At 47.5% G+C, this 17,923-nt stretch overlaps 1 protein-coding gene and 1 long non-coding RNA gene across 11 annotated transcripts in view; one reads left to right on the top strand and one right to left on the bottom strand.

Annotated features, from left to right (window-relative positions):
* LOC135916647 (uncharacterized) overlaps positions 1–17,923 on the top strand; it is a 465,480-nt gene that overhangs the window by 227,533 nt on the left and 220,024 nt on the right. The gene's annotated exons all lie outside the window — the stretch shown is intronic.
* LOC135916639 (MFS-type transporter SLC18B1-like) overlaps positions 1–17,923 on the bottom strand; it is an 82,289-nt gene that overhangs the window by 41,531 nt on the left and 22,835 nt on the right. Inside the window, exon 1 of one of the 5 annotated variants that reach the window (XM_065450060.2) lies at positions 13,934–14,027. The exons of the other annotated variants lie outside the window; for them this stretch is intronic. The gene's annotated coding sequence lies outside the window, so the exon portion shown is untranslated. Of the gene's footprint in view, positions 1–13,933; positions 14,028–17,923 lie in introns of those variants that run through there. 5 annotated transcript variants of the gene reach the window in all.

The following is a 17,923-nucleotide window of genomic DNA, read 5'->3' on the forward strand; positions in this document are numbered from 1 at the left end:
ACGAATACAGAGCTTTCACTATACTTTATCAGTCCAAACTGAATTTGTGCTTCTTTACTGTAGATTGAAATACCCAAAGTGTAGTAGAGCGGTTCAGCGACATCTATAGCATAACTACATAGAATAGCTTCGTTTCCATCGCCTGGACCATGCGATCTACTGGTCTTGAATGAATAACGGCTCGTTGACTAAAATGGAAAACAGAAATGCAACGGATTCAACGTCTTGGAACCTATTTACAGCGAAGCTTTGTATGATTCCGTAAAGGGTCGAAACACAGGTACACGCAAGTACGCACGCACCCACACACGCACAAGTGCGGGAGCACGCAAATTAGAGCCTTTTGTTAAGCGCAGTTGCTCACTACTAGCGAGTACGACGGCCGCCTTCATGGTTTCAAAGGCAGCATGCGCATACGTACGTAGCGCAGTTTGAATTCATTTTGTCGGCAGCGTTTACGTCCTCATTATCGTGCAGCCGTGGGTGCGCTAAGGCGAACTTTCTGGTTCTTTCTTAAATGCGTAAGTATTTCTATGCCTACCCAATGAGGAAACCCCTCCGTCCGTCCCGTAAGATGATCGCTTTCACCATAGCAGCGAGCTATGGTGAACTCGCTCCCAGCAGTGAGCGAGTTCACCTTCATGCTTCCTCTCGCTTCAACGCGAACTAAGTGGCAGGATCACAGCGCACATGAACCTATTAACATTCGGTGCGCTGTGTCCCCGTCGCACGTCGCTTTCAGGATCAGGCCTGCCCGTCTCGCTGCAACGCGAAAGAAAGCGGCGAGAACGCAAGCGTGTGCGGCCGCGCCATACGCAGCCGCCGCCGCATTACGGTTGTTCACGGTTGATAATGGTGCGACGCGGATGGATAAGGCGCTAAAGAGCGATAACGACTTATAATGATCGGAACGTCATCAGCGCACCTGGTGCCACCACCTGCAGTAGTTTGCCTGCATCATCAGTTCACCTGACGCCGCCGTCTGCGGCAGTTCGTGTCGCGGCAGCGCTATCATTTATGCTGGTTGGATCAAGTTTTATAACGTTGATAATGACACCACGCTGCATGGAGATGAGCAAGTGGCACAATTCTTACGCAGATTTAGACAACTGCAAGTCATATTGACCGCAAATATATAGATGGGGACAGAGGAAGAAAACACATAAACAGCACGGGCGGTGCTGTTTACCGCCCGTGCTGTTTATGTGTTTTCTTCCTCTGTCCCCGTCTTATTTGCGGTCAATATGATTTGCAGTAAATACCAACTAGGCCAAACTGCAGTTCTTCTGAAGATTTAGACAACTCCCAGAGCAGATTCTGCGGGCACTTTGTCTCCTTCCCCCGCACTACCCGCGCCGCTGCTGCCGCGGATGCGCGGAGTCCAATGCCATGTGGTGCTGATGCAAGCAACCCAGCAGCGGCGATGCGCGCCTTCTCCGCTGTGATCGATTGGCCTGCTCGGCAACAGAACAGCCATGCAGCTCCCATGGTTGCGAAAACCCTGTAATCTTTGCAAAGGAAAGTTTAGCTTTTAAAACGGTTAACGGATTCTCGCTCTAGCTCTTGAAAGAGCTACGAATCAGATGGAAGAGAAACTACGATAGAAATTTGAACGCTGGGTATTAAAGCTAATTAACGTGTCAAGTCTGGGTTTAAGCTGAATATATTCAGGTGTATTAACCATAAGTATACGAGTACCTCCGGAGTGAAAGTACGCGAGTACTGAACCTGAATATGTTAAAATTGGCCAAAAAGATGCACGAAGGAATAAGTAAATACATAAATTGTTTTGGTGATCAAAGTTTGAATCTTTAAGGGTCATAAAAACAATGTCCCTTCTTTCTTCTCTTTTTTTGTTTGTGCGCAGTTTCGGGTCACTGAATGGTTTCGCGTTAAACAGGAAAGCAGAGCTATTTAGAGCTTGGAACTATGCAACAACAACTTACAATCTCTTCAAGCCATAATTTGCAGCGATATCTTGCATAGATAGCGGGGTTTACAAACAATGTGTTCTGTATGACATATTGCTTCACCGGCCACAGCTCCAGCAAATGTGGCATAAAGAATAATAAAAAAAAGACTATTTGCATGCTATTTACATGAACATGGCAGAGCAGGCAAGACCTTAACGTCGACGTTTTCAGCATCAAGCACGTGCTCTTTTTCCTCAATGTGGTATACAGCATTGTAACACTATTTTCGGACTTGTAGTTGTGTGTTGCCGAACGCCCCATATATTTTTTACGTCACTAAACAAGACGCGAGAAAGAAAACGAGGTGTTAATGCCGTGTTCACAGCCGCCTAATAACATAAGGTGCAGGATACGATAAGTTATTACCCATGTTATACATAAAATTTCAGCTTCCACGCCCGTCGGAGACAACAACTGAAGTAAGAGAAATTCGATAGACTAAAATTCACATTACTTCAGGCGATAGTATCACGGACTTCATGATACCGATCAGACGGCTATATCAATAGACTTTTTCTTTCAGGCGTGAAAGCAGCACTATGTACGAAGGCTCGCAAACGACTGAGCACTACAATGTTGAGCCCTACCGGCTTTTAACAACGTGTTTCGTGAAAGCTAACTGCTTCGCCAACGTGTGGGCTGGGGGCGTTAGTCTGTGAAGCACCTCATTTTATTCTCCGCGTTAATTTACTATAATGCCCATTGGACGCCACAAGTGCGTCAGGAGTGTCATTACTTAAAATTGTTCGTTGCTTTCGAGTGCTTGTCCTTCTTCATTGTTACGCGCCTTCCTGCAGAAGAAATACCAATTCATTGTCACATTACAGATGCTTGCCTTCCTGCACAGCAAGTGGTCATATCAACATGTGCAAAGTATTGCTGCAGTTTACTCCAGCTATTCAAATAGGCCATAAGTATTGTATAGCTCACTCGTAATCTTCGGTCAAAATATTTTTAAAGGTTTCTCAACAATCGATTCAGTATCAGGCGTTGGCGTTGAATCAAATGAAAAGTCCCAAACACGTCCGGGCTAAAGCTTCCTCTTATGGCTACACCTTTAATTTATTGCAATTTTCATCTTTATGAACTACACCGCTCACAAGCTATAGCGAAATACAAGCACCAAGTCTGGCGGGTGCCGGTTGTGAGACATTTATATACGCAATGATGTCACGAGGACGAAGGAAGTGTACGATGTTTGTCGAGAGACAAGGGTGGTAGACAAAGAAAGCTTCGCTTTAAGAGAACAGCTGAGAACAGAACTTCAAGAGAACACTTGAGCTGGTTACAAACTTTGCTTATCGCTCGCGCTGCCACTGGCTGCTTTTAAATAGGCAAATTGCCAGTGGTAGAAGTAGTATTACAGAGTTATGGTACCCGAATGTTGGGTGATGCAAACTCCATTGTATGCTCTTTGCGTTATTTTGAGCCTTCGTTGCGTTTGCGGCTTCGTAGTTTTAATGTGGAACTACAAAGCGGTACGTTACCTCCTGCCTAAGCGATGCCGGAAGAAACCACCACATGAAGGTTGCAGGCTCAATCCACCGTCTGTCCCGGCGTGCTGTCTCAGCGTCACCAACTGATATTCAGCGGAAATGACGGCCAAGACGTGGAGGACTGGTTGGCACTTTACCAGAGCGTGAGCACAGTACCCAAATGGGGCGATGCGACTAGGCTGACGAACGTCGCCCGCCTCTGGTTCCGAAATCACGAAGCAGAGATTAAAAATGGCTGTGGCTTAGGTAAGGTTAAGCCCAGGATGCGAAGCATACTAGCCTTTATTTTAGTTGTTGAACCACTGTTTAGCCTGGTGAACTGCTGTTGCTTGGCTATATTTGGTTCGGCTAGACGAAGAAACAACTCATGCATTACTTCTTCGCCTTCAAGAGTGGAACGCGACAGCGTTCCCGTCGACCCGCCAAGGGGTGTAAGACAATGGGCTACAGGGCAGCGACTACGCGCCCCGCATTGGACGCGGTGAGCGTCGAGCAAAGCAGCGTTCGGCGCGGCAACGAAATGTGCGCCTGAGCAAGAGACGCACGCCTTAGAAACAGCGCGTTTCTAAGGCAACACCGCATTCACTAGAGGCGCTTTTGTACCGCTTTGAAGCGTTGTACTCGTGGCTCAGTGGTAGCGTCTCCGTCCCACACTCCCGAGACCCTGGTTCGATTCCCACCCAGCCCGTCTTGCAAGAGTTGAGCCAAAGCCACTTCTCCTCTGTCGTGACGTCACGGTGTCACGTGATTTCATGGTCACCGCCGCGCCTGAGGAGCTGGGTTGAGCCCTCGTAATATGCTTCGCATAAAAACTTAGCGTCATTGAAGACAACTTTTTCGAAAATCTTCGGCCGCCCCACGGTCCGCAAGCTCCGCGCAGAACAGCGACTTCATGAACGCGTTCAACAACCCGGTAAGAACTTCACCAGTTATGTCAAAGACGTCATCGACTTGTGTAAACGTCGAAACCCGCCGATGCACGAGTCGGATAAGGTCAAGCACAGCCTCATAAGAATAGCCGATTAGGCATTTCATATGTTATTGGCCATGACCCACAAATCGTCGCAGATTTTGTCAGCTTGTGCCAGAGTTTCGACTAATTGCGCAAGCAACGCGCCCAAACTCAACACCCTCTGAAACAGAAAGACCCGGTCGCGGCGTTGACTCTGGTGACCAGAACGGACTGTTGATTGAGATCAAGCAGTTCGTGCGTGAGTTGGTCGCCCAACAGCTCTCCATTTTATCGAGCACACGCGAGCCAGCACAGGTACAACATCTGGCCCCAGTGATACAAGTGATACAGGAAGAGGCCACTGACGCTTTGTCTTTCCTTCACCCGGAGGGCACAGACTCTGGAGTCTGTGCCCTTGTCGTAAGCGCAAGTCGTCTCTGCCGGATTGCCCCCTCACCCAACGTATTCTTCCGCGTCAGGACCTGTTCGGCCACCACCAGTTCCGTTAAGCCGAGCAGTTCCCAAGTTTTTGAATCCACGGCGCACTGCGGACAATTGCCGTATATTTTTTCTTGCGTTATGCAGGACATGTGGTACACTTCAGTCCCCATCGCCCTCTTTTTCAAACTGGAGCCATGCGCCCGTCTGCATACGATCTCAAGCGCTTTAACGGCGCAATGCGGCTACAGCAATCCTATTCCCCCGCACGACTGCCCTGAGCTAGCCGCCGATCCTCATCACTACGACGCCGACGTCTGTCGCCTATGCGCCGTCGACCCTACCCTTCTGACGTGGAAAACTAGATGCCGCAGTTCTTAAGGCACGAGCTGAATCGTCGTCGAAAAATTCGTCCTCAAATTTTCCGTGCAAACCTCATCGAAGTTCTTGTGGGTGGCTTTTGTACCCTTGCGCTTGTGGACACTGGTGCTGCCGTTTCAGTGATAGATATAAAACATTGCCACTCTCTTAGGATGGTTACCACGACGCCCCTCCGTACCGTACACATAATTCCGCAAGTACATTCGTTCCTGCATTGAGTGTTAACGCAGGAGAATAACTTGTCACACGCTTGGCCCATTACAACCTTTGCCGTGTCCAGCTCGCTCGTTTGATAGAATTCGCATAGACCTGTACGGGCCCCTTCCTTCCACCCCTGCGGCCAATCTGTGGATTATTGTGGCTGTCGACCATTTCACTCGATATGCCGAAACCGCCGCTATTCCAACAGCTTCAGCTCGTGATGTCGCCTTGTTCATCTTTCGCAGTTTCCTTCTTCGCCACGGCGCGCCACGCGTGCTGCTTAGCGACCTAGGCCGTGAGTTTCTTTCGCGAGTCGTCCAAGAGCTTCTCAGTCAGTGCAATACTATTCATCGCACCACTACAAGCTATCATCCGCAGCAGACTAATGGCTTGACGGAGCGCTTTAACCGAACACTTGGTGATATGCTCTCCATGTACATAGCCTCCGACCATTCTAATTGAAACTTGGTGCTTCCTTTCCTGACATATGCCACTAACACAGCCACACAAGCCACCACTAGATTTTCCACTTTCTTTCTACTATACGGACGTGAGCTCTCTTCCACACTGGAAATTACACTTCCATAACGCCAGGATGCATCCCAATATCGCCCAGGCTGAGACCTCGCTCGATATGCCTAAGAGTGCCGCCAACTAGCATTATTTACAGCCGTTACACAAGGTCTTCAAAACAAATGCCTAGATTTGGCTAAACCTGTCCCTACTTTCCTTGTTGGCTCCTTCATGTGGCTTTCAATTCCATGCCAGATCCCTGGTCTCTCTCGCACGTTTGCAGCGAAATATCACGGTCCCTACCGCATTTTTCAATGCACGTCCTCGGTGAACTACATCGTCGAGCCTGTGACACCTCCCACCGACAGACGCTGCCGTGGTCGTGAAACCGTCCATGCGAGCCACTTAAAGCCCAACTATGACCTCTTGTGCTCTCATCGCCTTCCGTCTACAGAATGGCTCCTTTTCGCCACCGTGGCCAATGTAGTGGGGAAGAGATTCGGGAACTATTGAGAGAAGACGACGAATCCGGCAGGCCGGAGAGCACGAGATAGCGACCGACGCTCTTGGGCCAGGGCTGTTGTTCCGTAGCCATGCTTGTAAACAAACCCCTCACAGCAGCATAAATTACAGTAAACATAAGCTGGCTAAGTAAACAAGCGTGGCTTGACATGCGCAGACACACATTGATAAAAAGAACTTGAACACAAACAGCATCTCCTATAAATTCCAAATTCAGGGCCTTGTCGATGTGATCGCCATGCGTCAGCCTCGCGTTCCTTTGCCGCGGCATGCTAATGGCGGGCACGATGTGTGCGTTCTCTTTATGCTTTTGAACCACAGGATTTTGAATGCACTATCTCTTAGTGTCAACCTCCTGTTTCCACAGCACCGCGTCTGGACGCCCAAGCATTGAGCTGCAGCGTGCGCACAGCACGTATCAGCACGCAGTTACCGCGTCTGGACCACGGAGATGTCTTGGTGCGGATGCGGGCCCTCCTTGCTTCTGTGCGACAGCTTCTCAGCTGGCGTTTTGACAATTAATAATTTGTGAGGTGCTACTTTCTATCTGAAATGTCGTTTATAAATCTGAAGAATAGCATTCAGGGTGGCAAAAGAAAATATTTGACACGTTTTCCAAGAAACCTGATGCAGCAATTTTTGAAAAAAAAGTGGTACATATATGTGCCACTGATTTCGCTACAAGAAACAAAATGTGGTGCACATTTGTACCGCTGTCCGCAGGGGGTTTAAAACGAAAAGACAATGTGTAACTGGAACGATATTTATAAAGTCAGTGGCGCTGTTCACTTTTGAAATGTCTGAAAACATACAACGCACAGCGGAACTTGGCATTTGCTGCAGAGAAAGCTTGTTCTAACTTGTTTCTGTGCCGTGGAGCACAACCTACACCTCCGTCGACTGGCTGACCACTGCGGGTGATGATCTGGCCGAGAATTCTGATGTCGTGAGGCACTGCTACCATCTAGTGACCAGTTGTAGTTCCCTTCTCTTTGCTCTTAAGGGTGACAGTCTCTTGTTGTCCCCGAAGGTTTGCCCATTTATTAGCCAGCGGCCAAGGGAAAGCCGAAAGAACAAGTATGCTGTATCATGGTGCGCGGAAAACTGAACAAAAACATGGCGTCCCGTAGATAAAGTGGCATCCCGTAGATAATAGAAAATTTTGTGCCACCCTTTTTAGAGCGGCGGTCTACTGGGTAGGCACTGCGCTTCTGATCAAACCTATCTACGGCACACATCCCTGTGTTGTAGTCAGATATTGCCTTCGGACAAGCGACTACTACAAGAATGCCACTAGAAAGCTTTCTGCTGACCTCTACAACTGGTTACGGATTGTTGAAGTTTGACGTGGCAGTGTCACAATTGCTGTCCTTCCACTGGTATGGAGTTATTGGCCCTCTGGACCACCGTAAATGCTCTTTTCTTGAGCTTGTTATCACGCTTGATCGTTTGCGTCAAGTCTTTGCGGTTGACGCCCACAGTACCAGTTGCAAGAATGCCCATCTCGGAAAGCATTTTAAGCAGTCGCATGGTCGTAAAAATTGTCAAAGAACAACGGAGAACCCTCTTGGGCATGTTTGGAAAGCGTCAAAACGACATGCTCTCCTAAGGTTAGATCAGCACGCCAGTTACCGTCTTTTCCTTCATAAATTTGTGTACCACATGTCCTGCAACTGTTTTAGAATCGGTCCGGCACCACACCTTATACCCACGCTTGATAGGCTCCATTGGGATGTACTGTTTCAAAGAGGAGCATCCTTTGAAGGGTATAATACTCTGATCCACTGCTTGATGACATGAAGGAATGTATTGCCGCTTGAAACATTCGTTGAAAGCATCGACAAGGGGACGGACTTTTCCTAGTCAATCGTAGTCATCTTGGCCCCTTCAGCTTTGATAGGTCAGTAATATGAAGACAGTTGAGGATTGCTAGAAATCTCTTAAAAGTTATCACTTTACTTAATTCTTTCACATAAAAAAAAATGTTTCACTACTGCAATATAAGTACATCCGATGAATAAGGTTCACACTCATCAAAAGAAGCATCCCTACGAAGGCTTCAAGCTTCTGCTTAGAAATTTCATGCCAGCCAGGTTGGTTGTTCTGCTTCGCATACCTGTTTGTCTATGTGACAAAAATCTCAAGTACTTCTCCATAAAAGTAGAAAAAGAATGCCTCCTTTGTCAAAGCAGGCTCTTCAAAGGCTCTTCCGAGCAGAAGAGTGGGTCCCATATTTTGGTACCTCTAAAATACTGTTCGGGAGGTTACTAAGCCAGCTTTCTGACGGAGCGTCGTCATCTTCGTCCGAAAGAGCAGCATGGACCAACTTGCGCGTGCTTTTCTTTTTCGCTGGTGTTTTTCGCGAATACGAGCCCTTTCGCATCGAAGCCACACTTCTAGAAGGGACACCATCGTCAGCGTCTTCCTCTTCCACAGGCGCTAGCTCTGCGACAAACTCCTCATCGCTTCCGTGTCCCCGTAATCTTCACTCCTGGATTCTCAGGCAATTCAAATAAGAGGGCAGCAGCCTCCTCCTGCGTAAGGCTGGGACCAGTAAGGTGTCAAGTTAGGAATATTAGAATCTCTAACTGCTATCGGTATCGCCTCGCGCTACTCTGCTTTCACACAGGTAAAGGCGCAAAAACGCGAAGGGACCAGCTACCTGAGAATACACAGGCGCGCGCGACTTCGCGACAACAGTCACCAAGCAGGTAAATTAGTCGACGAGCGACTTGCGAGCTGTATTGCTATTATGAAAAATTGATTTAGCAGTAATTATTGTACTTAGGTATACAATAATCGTTAAGCCAGGTATGACGGCTGTGCCCAGGTTGGTGGCTAGACATGACTTTGATTACGCTTGGGTAGACACGCATCTTTCGATGGTGCGACGCCCGATGGTGCGACGCCCACAGGGAAAGCGCAAGTGCTAGACATGAAAAGAGATGCCGCGAACATGCGCGGCATCGAAGCACAAACGGACAGGGCCCGAACGTGGTCAGTACATTGATCTCGGTGGTGCGACGCCTGTTGCATTCCGGAACCTCCCCAGTGAAGCAGCTCGCCGGGCGATATCCGCAGGGTGGTCAGACGCTGTTTCGCGACGATGGCTGAAAGCCTCCCGCTCCCCCGCAACGCTCAGAGAAGACGGCTTGGCCTCGCTCTCATCCATGGCCAAGCTCGCACTGACCAGGCGAGCGCGGTGCTCCTCTTAGCCTAAAACCCCTTAAACTTCGTAAAGTAGTGACACTCTCCTCCTCCATCTTCACTTCTCCTCATTTCTCCTCTCTTTCACGCTCCCTCCTCGACCGTAGCACCACCTACATGCGCTCCTCACCACTCCGTAGACGCTTCTCGAGCAAAAATGGTGCTGATGCACAGCGCAATGGCCCACGTGATGCTATTAGGCCAATAGCGACGCGGCGTCAACCTCGGCCAGAGCGCGCGAGGAGGAGGCGGCATTCTTCAAAGCGTGGCATTAATTTACGAAGTTTAAGGGGTTTTTCTCTTAGCCAGGCACGTGGCTCAAATGGCGACCCAGCTGGGGAGAGCGCACGCGCCAACCCGCCGGCGGCGGCGTAGCTCTGCGTGGCGAGTCATGTGATGCGTCGCCAAGGCTATGGCGCAGCTGCCGTCAAATGAAGGTCAAATTGCTGGCTACGGCGAAACTCAGCTGGGTGCGGTTACGAAAGATTTCGCTTTAAAAAATGGCATGCGTCTGGTTGTAGGTTTCCAACGTCGGCGCCCAGTGTATCAGCCTGATGCTCCGACAACTGGGGAACAACCGCTTTTTTATTACATGGAAATGAGACGTAGGTGTCTGCAAAGCTCTAGGCTAACATACACTTAATAATCAGCCGAACTCCTGCACCCATTAAAATATTATGCAGAAACTCCAGTAGAGTTGTCCAAGTAAGCGCAAGCATTGTGCCACTTGCTCATCTCCACGCAAGCCCGGTGTCATTATGAATCTTATCAAACTTTATCCGATCAGTATAAGCCCTTATCGACCCTTATCGGTCGTTATCCTTATCAGACCTTATCAGACTCGATCCGACTCTTGCCAACCCTTATCGGTTATTAATCTTATCTCAATCCATCGAAACCTTCTCAACGCTTATCTGTCTTTATCAGCCTCATCGGACGTGATCGGACCCTTACCGGTCTTCACCCACATTATCGGACTTGATCCAACCCTTACCGCCCTTTATCGGTCTTTATCAAGCTTATCAGAATACAGCCCTTATCGCTGTTTATTACCTTATGCATCCGCGTCGAATTATTATCAGCTGTGAGGAGATCCATATGACCCCTCATCAGTCAGTGTAATTATCAACACATTCGCTGATTATCTGTTGGCGCTGCGTGACGCGAAGCGCATGAGCCCCCAGAGATCGGTACATTTCGGTCCGTGAAGGAATGCCCCAGCGAAAGGCGCAGCGCGCGATCACCGAAACCCGCCGGGGATGTGGCATGTTTGGTCTTTTGGCATTAAATTCTTGCAAAACTGGAATTTTCCTTTTATTTATAAGGGTTTACATCTATTCTACATGCCTTTTACCCCCCTATTACGATATTTCAACAATGCCTTCAGAGAAACTGTTCTCCTTTCAAATTTTTACCGCCAATACAACACATTCATGTTGTTCAGACATGTTAACCTTCTGCAAGCGTGGGTGTTTAGCCGAATGAGTCAAACACGGCTTCTGATTGTGGGGTCGTCGGTTCGAAACTCGCCACCACCAGCGTTCTTTCTGTCGCAATTTTTTTCATTCGAATTAATTATTTCTTTATGCAATGCATTGCTTTACGTGTTACGGACTTACGGACGGACAGAAGCCGACGGACAAATTTCTTGGGTAAGTCGCCTAGGAATGCTTACGCAATAAAACAACCACTCTGGTGGCTGTACTTGCGCCGCATGCTCGCTAAGCACATATGACACAGTTTCAGGAGAAAATGACCTCATGATTTAGGAGTTTCAGCGTGCATGCCACACATCCGACTTTGGCCGCAACCTTGTGTACACTTCTCTCACGCCTACACCGACTATGTCTTTGCGATGACCACCGCGTGTGAATTACACTAATGATTTCCATACGATGGTACGTATCCACGAAGAAGGATCGGCCAAGACGTGGGCGTCACGGTGGCTCATGCCCACACAGGATGATGGGTCAAGAAGCGGAAGGTACATATCTTGCCAACGTCTATTAGCTCTTTTCGATGATTGCCGTGTGTTTATGACGGTTATGATTTCAATACTATGCCGCATAGCTGTACACAATGTGGTACCGACCGAGAAGTGACCGGTACATTTAAAATAAATAAGAAGAAAGGAACAAGCACCAGTTTTTATAAGCTTCGTAACATTACATAGCATGGGTGTACTAGAGCGCACTAGCGTACGCTGGTTTCCTTTACGCCAATGACGCTGAAGTGAAATGGGCGCACTTATAGCATTTCATTAACCGTTTCACACAGGGTCCAACATATGCCCGATTAGGACCTGCATAATTTTTTGTTCACCGTATGCTGAGGATAAAGTGGATGGTGAGAAAGGGGTGTATTGATAAGGAGGCCTGGTGTCGTCGGTATAGTAACAACACAATGAGGACAGCATGAGTCCAAAGAGGACTCTCGCTGCAGTTCACGCTTCATACGTGACTCATCTCGACGGTGGCGACACGTTTTGTCATTATATTGATTCAATGCCAAACGCATTACCATCTACTGTCATCGTGAGATGGGTTCTGCCAGAAAGTTTATCGCGAGAGCAGCACATGGCACATTGTACGGCCCTGCCGTCATAAGAAAGGCGTCCCAGAAGAACGGCGCAGAAGTTACATCATCTTCACCTTGCTAAAAAGAACAAAAAGGTTGCCACGGTGACGCTCCGACCCTCTGTGCCACGGCCCATACTACTGCTACGTCCACGAGTGCGCTAACTAGTGCGCCACCGTCGTATTTTTTATATGGTATTTATAAGAATGAATGAAATGACGTATGTACAGGAACTATTTGCAATAATATGAGGACTAGGTGATGAAAGGTCAACACAGGTCAAGCTGGCCAAGCAATCACAGGTCAACGAGCAGTACATACAAATAAAACGTCACACAAAGTGACTTATTCCATGACAACAAAATCTTGAAAAGAGAAGTTAAACACTAAGAGCTCAGGGCTATGGTTTGAATCTTGAGCCATTACACTATCACTTTACGCTCACATTGAATAGTATTGTGTTCCATATAAATATCTAGGCGTTCCATTGCATGCCTACATGTTAAATGTACAATACTGGAAACAGCGCGTTCCAGGCCTCCAGAGCTACACAAATACCTTTGTCCTGCACCGTCTTTAAATATTTGTAGAGCAGAAGCCTGCAACATCTTTTTGGCAACCAAAACTTTCCATGTCCTTCGGGTGCTCAACTGCGAGAGAATTTACATTCAACATTTTCACAGGATTTTTTTAAACATTAATATGGTCTTCTAGTTTTTTACCTATGAGACGTGAAAACATTTTTCTACCAATGAGAGCTGGAAGGTTAGGGTTGGTGCATGCGTATGTGCAACAGTTAGTCTTGCACTTTTTCTTTTTTTTTCGGGATAGCTCGCAACCGGTATTACGAGCATCCTTGCACGTTAACCTGGTTCATGTCCTGCCATAATCGGTGGTGTCTTCAAATTTTCTTTATGGCCTTGTTTGTGGGGTTCATACGTGAGGTTTATTTGGCTATTGCTTTTTTGACTGTTCGTTTTCCGAAAGTTATTTGCTCACTGTTTCACAAAAAATGTTTACAAATATTCAATTTCGATGTTGTTCCCATTGCCGTTTTATCGATCAGTATACATCAGATTACCAGACCATGATTTACTTGAAAGAGTGCGCAAAATTCTAGTTGCCCCTTTTACAAATTTTATTTTTTCTACAAATTACTCACTGACGAAGATAGGTCCACCTATCGAAACGTTGGCCAGCCTGTCTGAGGTACTTCAACCATGTTTAAAAAAGTTTATACCACAGTGTGCCATTCCATCTGCCAGCCCCTTTCTTGTTTTTGGACTGAAACCTTGCCAGTTATAACATTGCTTCGGGAAACAAATATTTTCGTTTTATCAATTAACTGCCGTAATCAACTGTCGGCTTTGTGACGTTCCTGAAGCTATTGAAAACAGTTTTATTAATTGTAAAGATGCCATGTTATTCTGGGATGACCTCCTTTGAAATATGCAAAACTATTTTGAGAAATTCTCACAGTATCCGATATCTTGTCCTCTGTGATGTACCATTTGATATGTTTTTACTGATAGGCCTCCATAGGCTACAGGAAACTGGAATTCAAAACCGAAATGCCGAATAAACAATTTCCTCAAGATCGCATTTTGCTCACATGATTATGTACCTAAAAGACCTTCACGATTACAAAGCATGTCAAAAGGATTGGTACCCACTTCTTATAACTGCGCCAACGTTTCACTGAGGCACAATTGCAGTAGGCGGCACTGATGAATACGTTCGAGGCTGTGCACGTGGTTAGAATCTGTCTGGTGGACGACTCACTGGATTGCACGTGATAGGAGTAGCGCGACTGTCGCCACCATGGAGCATTCATGGTCCGAAGTTTAATCGCTTGCGTCTTCATCATCAGGCGAGACAGCAGAGCGTGTTCGGAGGCGCCAGTTCACTGCCGACGGAGTACGAGACCATCACAATGCCTCGAAACTTGCAAAGAAAGCTACTACAGCGAAACAGCGTTCACTACTCGAGTGCCTGACAACGCGAAAGGCGGAATGAGCGGCCGCGCAGCTGCAGCTGTAGCTTTTCGAATGTCATGTGTGTGTATATATATATATATATATATATATGCGTGCGCGCGCGCGCGTGTGTGTGTATTTCTTCCACTTGAATAACTTTGTAGGACCTCGAAGAGTTGTTCACTGAAGTGACGGCCTTATATGAGAATTTACGAGATCTGATAGTTGCATAGTAGCAGCCAGTTCAATTTCCCAGCCTGAGTCCTCTCGGTGGTGTGATCTTCCTTCGCGTAATTGTCGTATACTTCGCTTTTCCGGCGAACTACAGCCTCTCTGTCCTTTCTTTTTTTCCTGTAGTGCCAGTATGGGAAGCGCTGCTGCGCATTACTGCTGTTGATTCTGTTTTCGAGGGAATCCGGCTTGGCCTCATTTCCGTTACTGAGTGAATTATACAGGGAACCCCAACTACCTTGCACCAAGACTTAAAAAAAAGAGAACATATACGTTAAACAAAGAAAACCTAGTGCATATTGTTTCGAATACAGTGGAGTAGCCGCCAGTAACTATTTCGTTCCTGAAATTTAATTCGACAATTGCAATTTCTTGTCTAATTGGAGAAGTACTGTCCTAATTACCAAATGTCAATGAGGCACATGTAGGCAATCCAAGGAACACCCAAATAACAGCTAAATGCAGTGTTTTCAGTGACGCACTAATTCGTGCAGTTTTTACAATCGGTAAACAAACCTCACTAAACATGAAAAACACCACGCGACTGCGCTCTCACCTGCATCATAAAGCAGCGCCCTCATATAAGCTGACTGAAAGCAAGTGCATTGCCTGTCGCAAACCCCAAGAGACAGCGCATCACCTTGATAATGGTACGGAAGGAGCACCAACAGCAGGTCTCGTGACTTTGTAGCGATTCCTTCATTCTACGCCACATTTATTATCCGTATCTCGAGGCCGATTGATCACATTGATAACAAAAGCCTCTTGCTAGCGTGGCCGAAGCCCCGCTGTGACCACGCGCGAAACGCGAAACGCCACGTAATAGGCATAGCATGTTTCAAAATCCCGGCTTTGCTCGCACCGTATCGACACAGTGCGCGCGCAAGTATATTTCGCGCCAGAAATTTGCTTTGGACTAAAGCCAAATTAAAGTCACAGTTTGTGTTTTCATGAGAATGTACAGGTGCTACAAAAACAGGTTCATGCCGTAGAATAAAGCGAAATAAACAGACCGGGAAGCTACCCACGTATTGAGAAAAGGCACAACCAACGCATTCAAGAAAGCAACTAATCACTTCTGAATGAGCCGAATTGGCACGAAGGTCGCCGGCAGAGAGACAGACAGACAGACAGACAACGAACTTTATTTAATCCTGAGGAGCTACTGTCAGGACCTCCTAACGGGAGGCCATTGTAGCCGCTGGCCGCGCCCACGTAAAGGACAGACGCCGTGACGCTCCGCTCTTTCCTGGGCCCTCTGGATAGCCTGGGCTTGCTTTCGGAGTACCGTGCTTCTGATGGCCTCCTCCCATTCGGCTTCGCTGGAGAGGAAGTCGTTAGGCAACGCGGGACATCGCCAGAGCATGTGAGCCATTGAGCAAAAGGTTTCAGTGCAGTCAGGACAACTAGGGTCCACATCCGAGTACATCCTACTGAGGAATCCCCGCGACGGGAAAGATCCCGTCTGCAGCATTCTAAGTGTAGCTGACTGACCTCTACTGAGCTTCGGGTGAGGCAGAGGATAAATTCTCCGACCAAGTTGGTAATGTTTAGTGATTTCATTAAATGTAAGGAGTGGATCGTTCTGCTGAGGCCCTTCCTGCCCCTCCGGAGCCTCCAGACCGTCGCGGCACGTTAGTTCTCGCGCACGGTCGTGGGCAAGCTCGTTGAGGTTTTGGAATCCCTCGAGAACGTTCATCCCCATGTGTGCGGGGAACCACGTGATATAATGAAAACCGGGGCAAGCCCTTTTCTCAAAAATGGAGGCCGCTTCTCGTGCGAGGTTACCCGACTCGAAAGCTCTGATTGCGTCTCTCAAGTAAAAAAAAATAAATAATAATATCAGCCCTTATTATCTGTGAATTCGCAAGAGCCGCTGAACACCAGCTCCTACCTAGAGGACGTCTTCGAATAGGTCTCCTTCTGCAGCTACGCAGTACTGAGTCCATCTTATCACATCTTCAGAGGCTTTCTTTAAGAACGACGTCAGAATTCTACGGCCGACATTGTCTTTAGCTAATACAAGTTCTCTTTAGCTAATAATACGTCCACCTCAATCATGTAAGCCCGATCTTTCACATAACCCCAAAGATTTTCTGTATATTTTAGTCCCTCGTTTGAAAAAAATAAACCAGTCGTTAGTCGGCGTTCATATCGTGTACTTCCTTTTGTCTTTCGTCCGGGTTGCGCTGCCGCCCCACCCTCCCCCTCTCCTAGGAACATGTTTAATCACCGACTCGCCCAATTTACCGTGTTAACCCAAAGAAAGAAATCGAGTTGAGAGAGATCAGGTTACCTACTCGGCCAATTACAGGGCCGTGCCTTCCAATCAATTGCACATGAAAAGTCGCATCCAGCCAATTTTGTGCTTGGCTGCTGCTGTTTTCTGGGGCTCCTTCTTGTTGATACCACAGAAGTGAAAGACGTGACACAGGGACTATGCTGAGAAACCCATCCACCACTCCTTCAAGAAGTTCGTCCACGTAACGCTGTCCAGTCAGTGTGTGATCGAAGACGATGGGACTGATTATAGCACTGGCGTAAATTCCGCACCCCACATTTTCGATCACTGATACTGCAGTGCTGATTGCGCTATATCCAGTGTGAACTGTTGTCACTCCAATAGTGTGCATTAGGCAAATTTACCCGAGCGTTTCTGTAAAAATTGGTTTCGTCTGTGCACATGATGTTGCTCAAAAAGTCCGCTGACTCATCGGCTCTTGTCAGGACCCAATTCGAGAAATCTAGACGATTCTACAGGTCCCTCTCTCTTCTAAGCATTGGTGCTGGTTAAGGTGGTACGTTTGAAAGGCCGTCATTTAGAATTTTACAAACTGTTGACATGGAAATTGGTACCTGGGCGTCCACGTCCCGCATGCTAGCATGAGGGTTTGAGGCCATATCTGCGAGAGCATCCGTGCGTAGGCTAAGACTGATTGATGGAGTCATTCGCCACTGTTTCTTGAAGCTGCCGGTTCGTCTTAGGTTTTCAAAATGTCTGACGATAGCCGATGCATTTGGTCTACCGCCAGACAAGGCAAGGATCATGTTTATCTTCTGCTCATTAGAGAAACACATGGCAACTGGGAGGAAACAAAACGCGCCTTTGAACCTTCGGGCTTGTTGTCAATTCGCTTTTGTGGTGAAAGATATTGTGGCAAAAAAAAAATCATCCATGCATTTTATCTACGCTAAGACAGTAGCTATCACAGCTTGTTTCCAACTGACGCCAAACGCGACGCGTTACTTCGGCTGGGGTGTGGCAGATAAGGCACCAGATCGATCACGATGTTTTACAGCGAAGCTGTGTATTGTTAGCCGATTCGTTGGTCCATCCGTCTGTCGCCTGTACGCCGAAAACTCCTCCGGCACAACCCCATGTGAATGCACGAAAAAAAGCGAAAGAGGGGAGCGCGAGTGGCTGCGTCAGTAGGGACGTCGTTGCTCTCTGTCGCA

Source organism: Dermacentor albipictus, chromosome 5, assembly GCF_038994185.2.
Source record: "Dermacentor albipictus isolate Rhodes 1998 colony chromosome 5, USDA_Dalb.pri_finalv2, whole genome shotgun sequence".
Taxonomy (NCBI): Eukaryota; Metazoa; Arthropoda; class Arachnida; order Ixodida; family Ixodidae; genus Dermacentor; species Dermacentor albipictus.